Source organism: Mastomys coucha, chromosome X (assembly GCF_008632895.1).
Source record: "Mastomys coucha isolate ucsf_1 chromosome X, UCSF_Mcou_1, whole genome shotgun sequence".
NCBI lineage: Eukaryota > Metazoa > Chordata > Mammalia > Rodentia > Muridae > Mastomys > Mastomys coucha.
In genome coordinates, this window is record NC_045030.1 from 96146021 (window position 1) to 96153265 (window position 7245).

Consider the following 7245-nt stretch of genomic DNA (forward strand, 5'->3'; position numbering starts at 1 on the left):
TAGGTGCTTCTCAGCCATTCAGTATTCTTCAGTTGAGAATTCTTTGTTTAGCTCTGTTCCCCATTTTTAATAGGGTTATTTGTTTCTCTGGAGTCTTGAGTTCTTTGTATACATTGGATATTAGCCCTCTATCAGATATAGGATTGGTAAAGATCTTTTCCCAATTTGTTGGTTGCCATTTTGTCCTATTGACAGCATCTTTTGCCTTTTAGAAGCTTTGCAATTTTATGAAGTCCAATTTGTCAATTCTTGATCTTAGAGCATAAGCTATTGGTGTTCTGTTCAGGAAAATTTACCCTGTGTCTATGTGCTCAAGGATCTTCCCCACTTTCTTTTCTATTAGTTTCAGTATATCTGGTTTTATATGGAGATCCTTGATCCACTTGGACTTGAACTTTGTAGAAGGAGATAGGATGGATCTATTTGCATTTTCTACATGCTAAAAGCCAGTTGAGCCAACACCATTTGTTGAAAATGCTGTCTTTTTTCCACTGGATGGTTTTACCTCCTTTATCAAAGATCAAGTGGCCATAGGTGTGTGGATTCATTTCTGGATGGTTTTGCTCATATCCTTCACCTGTTTGATTGTGTTTTCCTGTAGTTCTTTAAGGGATTTTTGTGTTTCCTCTTTAAGAACTTCTAGCTCTTTACCTGTGTTCTCCTGTATTTCTTTGAGGGTGCTATTTACGTCTTTCTTAAGGTCCTGTATCATCAGTCTGATAAGTGATTTTAGATCTGAATCTTGCTTTTCCGGTGTGTATGGGTGTCCAGGACTTGCTATGGTGGGAGAATTGGGTTCTGATGATGGCAAGTGACCTTGGTTTGTGTTGTTTATTTTCACATGCTTGCCCCTCACCATCTGGCTATCTCTAGTGCTACCTGCCCTTGCTAAGTCTAACTGGAGCCTGTCCTTCCTGTGATCCTGTAGATGTTTTCTTTATTTACAATATCTCCTTGCCCAGATTCCCCTCCAAAAGAAAAAAGAAAAAGAAAAGAAAAGAAGAAAAAACTAAAACAATCCCCTGTTCACTCTCCCCTCCCCCTGCTAACCATCCCACCCTCTCCCACTTCCTGGCCCTGGCATTCCCCTACACTGGGGCATAGAACCTTCACAGGGCCATCCTCTGCTATACACATGCTGCTGTAGCCATGAGTCCCCCCATGTGTAGTTTGTTAAGTAGTTGTGTGTAAAGAAGAAACCACAAGAAGAAATTAGACATCTTGATTGCAAAGATCAAACTTGTCCCAAGGAACTCAATGTACCTAATGAGCAGGAAGTAGTCTAATGATTACATCACCCCCTTTCTGACCACTGACTTTATTTAGGAATCTATTTCCTTTCCCTTCTTTCCCTATTTCTCTCTTATCTAGTGTTAGGGGGTTGAAAGGGTGGAAGAAAAAGGGTGGAGAAGGGTGAAAAAAAAGAAGAACTCACAAAGTAGCCAAAATCTACTCCCCACTCCCTATTCTCCTCTACAAAAATGGATTCTTTTTGTTGTTGTTTTTTGTTTTGTTTTTCAAGACAGGGTTTCTCTGTGTAGCCTTGGCTGTCCTGGAACTCACTCTGTAGACCAGGCTGGCCTCGAAATCAGAAATCTGCCTGCTTCTGCCTCCCAAGTCCTGGGATTAAAGGTGTGTGCCACCACTGCCCACCTCAAAAACGGATTCTTAAGCCCTGCGTAGTGTGTTCTTCTATATCCTTGGATACTGAACCAAAGCTTTTTGACATGCCAGCCTCTCAGATCATGTCTGCTCTTGCCATTTTGAGGTGGAACTGAGTCTGTTCTTTCATTTTCCCATGATGACATACCTCTTGCAGTTACAGTTACTGTTTCAGTTATCAAATATGGTTTATAAAACCACTTTTATTAGCTGTAGTACCAGTGGAAATTTAATTTTTAGAGTCCTTACTTACGATATTTTATCCTTTTTTTTTTTAATGTGTTACTAGTGAAATTCCCACCTGTTTTCTTTGTGCTGCTTTTTAGGGATGGAAGAGCTTTGTTACTTCCACTGTGTCTTAGCTAGCGCTGGGATTGAAGGTACTGATGGACAAAAATGTTTCCCTACCTTTTCTCTTGTGTTTTTGCAGGCTGTGGGGGTGGGGAGAGCTTCTTGGATCACTGATTGTTGTGGCTGTCTTCTGGATGACTTCTGGCCTAGATGAAGAAGGTGAGAGATAAATGTCCTTAACTTGGTTGTTGAGATTGGAATCTTAAATGTTCACCATACTCTACATGTTTAAGCCAAATAAAAATTTCCCTCTAAACTTACCTTTTGTTACAGTTTTTAGTCAAAGCAACAGAAATAAAACTAGAATACTTAAACCCAAGGCCTAATCACAACTATAAGCATAACCCTAACCCTAACCCTTAAACTAGCTGTATCCCTTGTGTTAATATTAACACTGTCCCATGCTGGTACTATAATCCAAACTCTAGACAAAATACTTATCCTAGCCTAAGCTTCAACTATCACCCTAACCCTAATACCAGCCCTATCCCAAATGTAAACCCCAAACCTACTATTAGCCTAGCCCTAGCCCTAACACTGTCTTGAAAACATTATCTAACATTCCTCCAATCCTAATCTCAAATTTAGACCTAATCCAAAGGATAGCTTCAAATCTAAAACATTTTTAAAGATTTATTTTATTTATTATATGTAAGTACACTATAGCTGGCTTCAGATACTCGAGAAGAGGGCATTGGATCTCATTACAGGTGGTTGTGAGCCACCATGTGGTTGCTGGGATTTGAACTCAAGACCTTCAGAAGAGCCATCTTTGTAGCCCTCAAATCTAAATTTAACCTTAAAACCACCCTACTTTTAGCCCTAAGCAAAACCCAAGAACTACCACTATCTTTATCTCTAACCTACCATATCCTTGTCCTAGTCAAAGCCTCAGCCCTCTTAATCCTAAAAGATAACTGTGACCCTCCTTCAGCTGAGGGCTGATTCTTCAGACCCCGCCTTGCCACAGATAACCACACCTCTCTGCCCACCTCCTGCTAATTACCACGCCTCTCTCCAAGTTCCAGTTACACCGGAAGTCCCACCTCCAGAGACTAAAGAAGAAGTTGCTGATTGGGCTAAGTTGCTGACGAACTTGGGGGAGGTGTTTTGCCTTATCTATTCTATCTGTTTGCTTGTAACAAGGAGAATTCAATGAAAGATGGAGGACTAAAAACACACCATGTGTTAGTCTAATTTTTACAAACACTTCCTGCAGTTCTGGTACCCCAAAATTATGTTTCAGGACCTTGACCCCATTCCAGAAAACCCATTCATACATGTGGCCGCTGGACGGCTACAGATAACCCTTTCTATACCCCTACAATATACCTGTTCATAAACTTAACATAGTGACATTAAACATTAAACTTAATCTTAGCCTAGGCTTATTTTTCACCCTAACCTAGCCATAGTTCAAACCTGAATCCTAACCAAAACTCCAGCACTAATCCTAATCCCATCTCTAACCTTAACCCTAACTCTAGTCATAGGCCTAAACTTCAGCATGGGTTATACACCAAGACTTTGTTTGTCTCAAACAAACAAACAAACAAACAAAACCAAATATTACCTCCCAGAATAGATGAAAATATTTACTTATCTGTATAGGCAAAATTAATCCAAATCCTATATATTACCATGAAACTAACTCTAGCCCTATCTTTATTCTAAACCTAGACCTATCCTTAGTCCTAGCTCAAAGCCTAACCCTTGCCCATAATCCTAGACTTAACTATAAAATTAGCCCTAACATGAACCCTATTCCTTGCTCCAACTTTTGCCTTAGACTTAAGCTTAGCCATAGCCATAACAATAATCCTGAATATAATATAGAATTAGACCAAATCCTAGACCTAATGTTAATTGTAGCATTAGCCTAAGATGTAATTATAGCACACCAAACCTCCAGCCATAGCCTAAAACATAACCCAAAGTCTTTCTTAAAAGATTTATTTTTATTTTATGTATGTTTTGCTCGCCTAAAGAGGATGTCCAATGACGTAAAACTAAAGTTACAGATGGTTGTACCCTGCCATATGGGTATATGAAACTGAATATAGGGCCTTTGAAAGAGCAGCAACTGCTACTAATTGCTGAGCCATTTCTCTAGCTCCCTTGCTGAAACTTTTAACCTAGCCGTATTCCTAGAAATGGGCTGAATCCCAGCACAATCACAGCCTTAAACTTTACAAAAGTCAAAACTTTGCCATAGCCATACCCCTAAATGCTCAACCTAGTTCTATTTCTAGCACTGCTCCAAACTCTAGTCATAGACATAGCCCTAACCCTAAACCAAGAACAAACATTAACCACACCCCAAATCCTAATTGTTACTCTAAACAAAACCTCAGCCCTAGTCATAGCCATAGCATGAGCCCTAACACTGATACTACACACAACCCTAGAGTTACCCTATTCTTGGTCTGGAACTAACATTTATCAAAGCCTTAAGCTTGACCCCATCCCCAATTCTAACCAGAAACCTAACCCAGGACTAACTCTAGAATTAGTTTTAGTCTAACCTTAACCAAAACCCTGAGTTTGATCCTGCACAATACTTATTGTGCTGGTTGACTTTTGCCAACTTGACACATATCTGGGAAAAGGAAATCAAGATTGAGAAAACACCTCCATAAAACAAGCCTGTAGGAGGTGAACAGCATGCTGCCCCCTCACTCTTCCCATTGATCTCCATCCCTTCACTCCTGAGGAATCGTGCCAGGCTCCAGGAAATTCAGGCTTTCCAGAATACAGGAACATCCAGGCTAGACCCTGCCCTGCCTATCCCCTTCCTGCTTAATCCAGCTGAGGCACAGCCAGCACAGGTGAGCTGTGCTCTGTCCTCAAAGCTCCATCTTGGCCCATGGCTCTGTCTCCCTTCCTGAGGAGGCCTGTAGAACCCTAGGAACATACAGTTCCACCTGGAGCAAAGCCAGCATTGGTGAGCAGACTGCTGTTCTCTGAGCTCAACTGTCAGGCCCAAGGCTCTGCCCGTCTCCCTGAGAAGTCTTGTTGGTATCAGGGACAACTAGATCACTAAAAGTCAGCATAAGAACACAACCAACAAGAGCCCTGGCAATATGGCACTACCAGAACCGAGATATTCTGGATATTCTAACATAGCTGAACCACAAGAAAATGACATTAAATCCAAGTGTATAAAGATGATAGAGGCCTTTAAAGAGGAAATGAAGAAATCAAAGAAATACAGGAAAAAAATCAAACAGGTGAAGAAAATGTTCAAGACCTGAAAAAAGAAGTAGGAGCAATAAAAAAAAAAAAAAAAAAAAAACCTGAGGGAATCCTGGAGATGGGAAACCTGGGGATGAGAACAGGAACAACAGCTGCAAGCATAACTAACAGAATACAAGAGATGGAAGAGAGAAGAGAGAATCCCGGTCATAAAAGATAAGATTGAAGAAAAGAAACTGTTAAATATAAAAACTCCCCAACATAAAATATCCAATAAATCTGGAACATTATGAAAAGACCAAACCTAAGAATAATAGGAATAAAAGCAGGAGAAGACTTTTTGACTATGGAATGGCAACCCCATCCCTCCACTTGATGCCCTGTCTTTCTACTGGAGGTGCTACAAGTTCCCTCTCCTCACTGTAGGGCATTTCATCTAAGGCCCCTCCCTTTGAGTCCTGAGAGTCTCTCACCTCCCAGGTCTCTGATACATTCTAGAGGGTTCTCCCACACACACCTTCTACTTCCGGAGGTTGACTGTTTCCATTCTTTCTGCTGGCCCTCAGGGCTTCAGTCCTGTTCCCCCCAATACCTGATCATGTTCCCCTCCTCTCCTCCCTTTCCCCTTTCTCACCCAGCTCCCTCCCTCCCCCCACACCCATGATTGCTTTCTTCTCCCTCCCAAGTGAGATTGAGGCATCCTCACTTGGGCCCTTTGGCTTGAGGGCCCTTCTTGAGTTCTGAGGATTGTATCCTGGGTATTCTCTACTTTTTTGGCTAAGATCCACTTATTAATGAGTACATACCATGCATGTCATTTTGGGTCTGAGTTACCTCACTCAGGATGATATTTTCTAGTTCCCTCCATTTGCCTGCAAAACTCATGATGTCCTCGTTCTTAATAGCTGAGTAGTATTCCATTACGTAAATGATCCAGAATTGTTCCTGTTTGAAAGAACTGCAGGACAAAAATGGAGAAGAACCTGAGGGAAAGGAGGTCCAGTAATGGGTCCAAATTGGGCTCCAGCTCAAGGGGAGGCCCCAAGGCCTGACATTATTATTGATATTATGATGTGCTTACAAACAAGAGGTTAGCATGACTGCCCTCCAAAGGGCCCAATAAACAGCTGACTGAGACAGATACAGATATTTACATCCAGCTAATGGACAGAAGCTGGTGACCCCTGTGGTTGAATTAGGGGAAACCTGGAAGAAGCTGAGGAGTTGGGTCACCCTATAGGAAGACCAGCAGTCTCAACTAACCTGGACCCTCGAAATTTCTGACACTGATCCACCAACCGAAGCAGCATACACCAGCTGATATGAGGCCTCCAACACATATACAACAGAGGAATGCCAGATTTTGAGTGAGTGAGAGAAGATACACCTAACCCTCCAGAGACTTGAGGCCTCAAAACAAAGAAAGAATATAAAGGCAGACCTATCGGAATTACACCAGATTTCTCGCCAGAGACTATGAAAGCCAGAAGATCCTGGGCTGATGTCATACAGACCCTAAGAGAACACAAATGCCAACCCAGGCTACTATACCCAGCAAAACTCTTAATCATTATAGATGGAGAAAACAAGATATTCTATGACAAAACAAAATTTATACAATATCTTTCCACAAATCCAGCCCTTCCAAGGAAAATAAATGGAAAACTCCAACACAAGGAGAGGAACTACATCCTAGAAAAAGCAAGAAAGTAATCTTCCAACAAAACTAAAAGAAGATAGCCACATGAACAGAATTCCAACTCTAACAACAAAAATAACAGGAAACAACAATTACTTTTCCTTAATACCTATTAATATCAAGGAACTCAATTCCCCAATCAAAAGACATAGGATATCAGACTGGGTACATAAACAGGACCCAACATTTTGTTGCATATAGGAAATCCACCTGAGTGACAAAGACAGATACTACTTCAGAATACAAGGATGGAAAACAATTCTCCAAGCAAATGGTCCCAAGAAACAAGCAGGAGTAGCCATTCTAATATTGAATAAAATTGATTTTCAACCTACAGT

At 41.1% G+C, this 7245-nt stretch overlaps 1 protein-coding gene across 1 annotated transcript in view; it reads right to left on the reverse strand.

Moving 5' to 3' along the window:
• Positions 1–7245, reverse strand: part of Asb12 (ankyrin repeat and SOCS box containing 12) — a 25526-nt gene that overhangs the window by 14928 nt on the left and 3353 nt on the right. The window contains exon 2 of the mRNA XM_031375290.1: positions 2071–2159. The gene's annotated coding sequence lies outside the window, so the exon portion shown is untranslated. The remainder of the gene's footprint in view (positions 1–2070; positions 2160–7245) is intronic.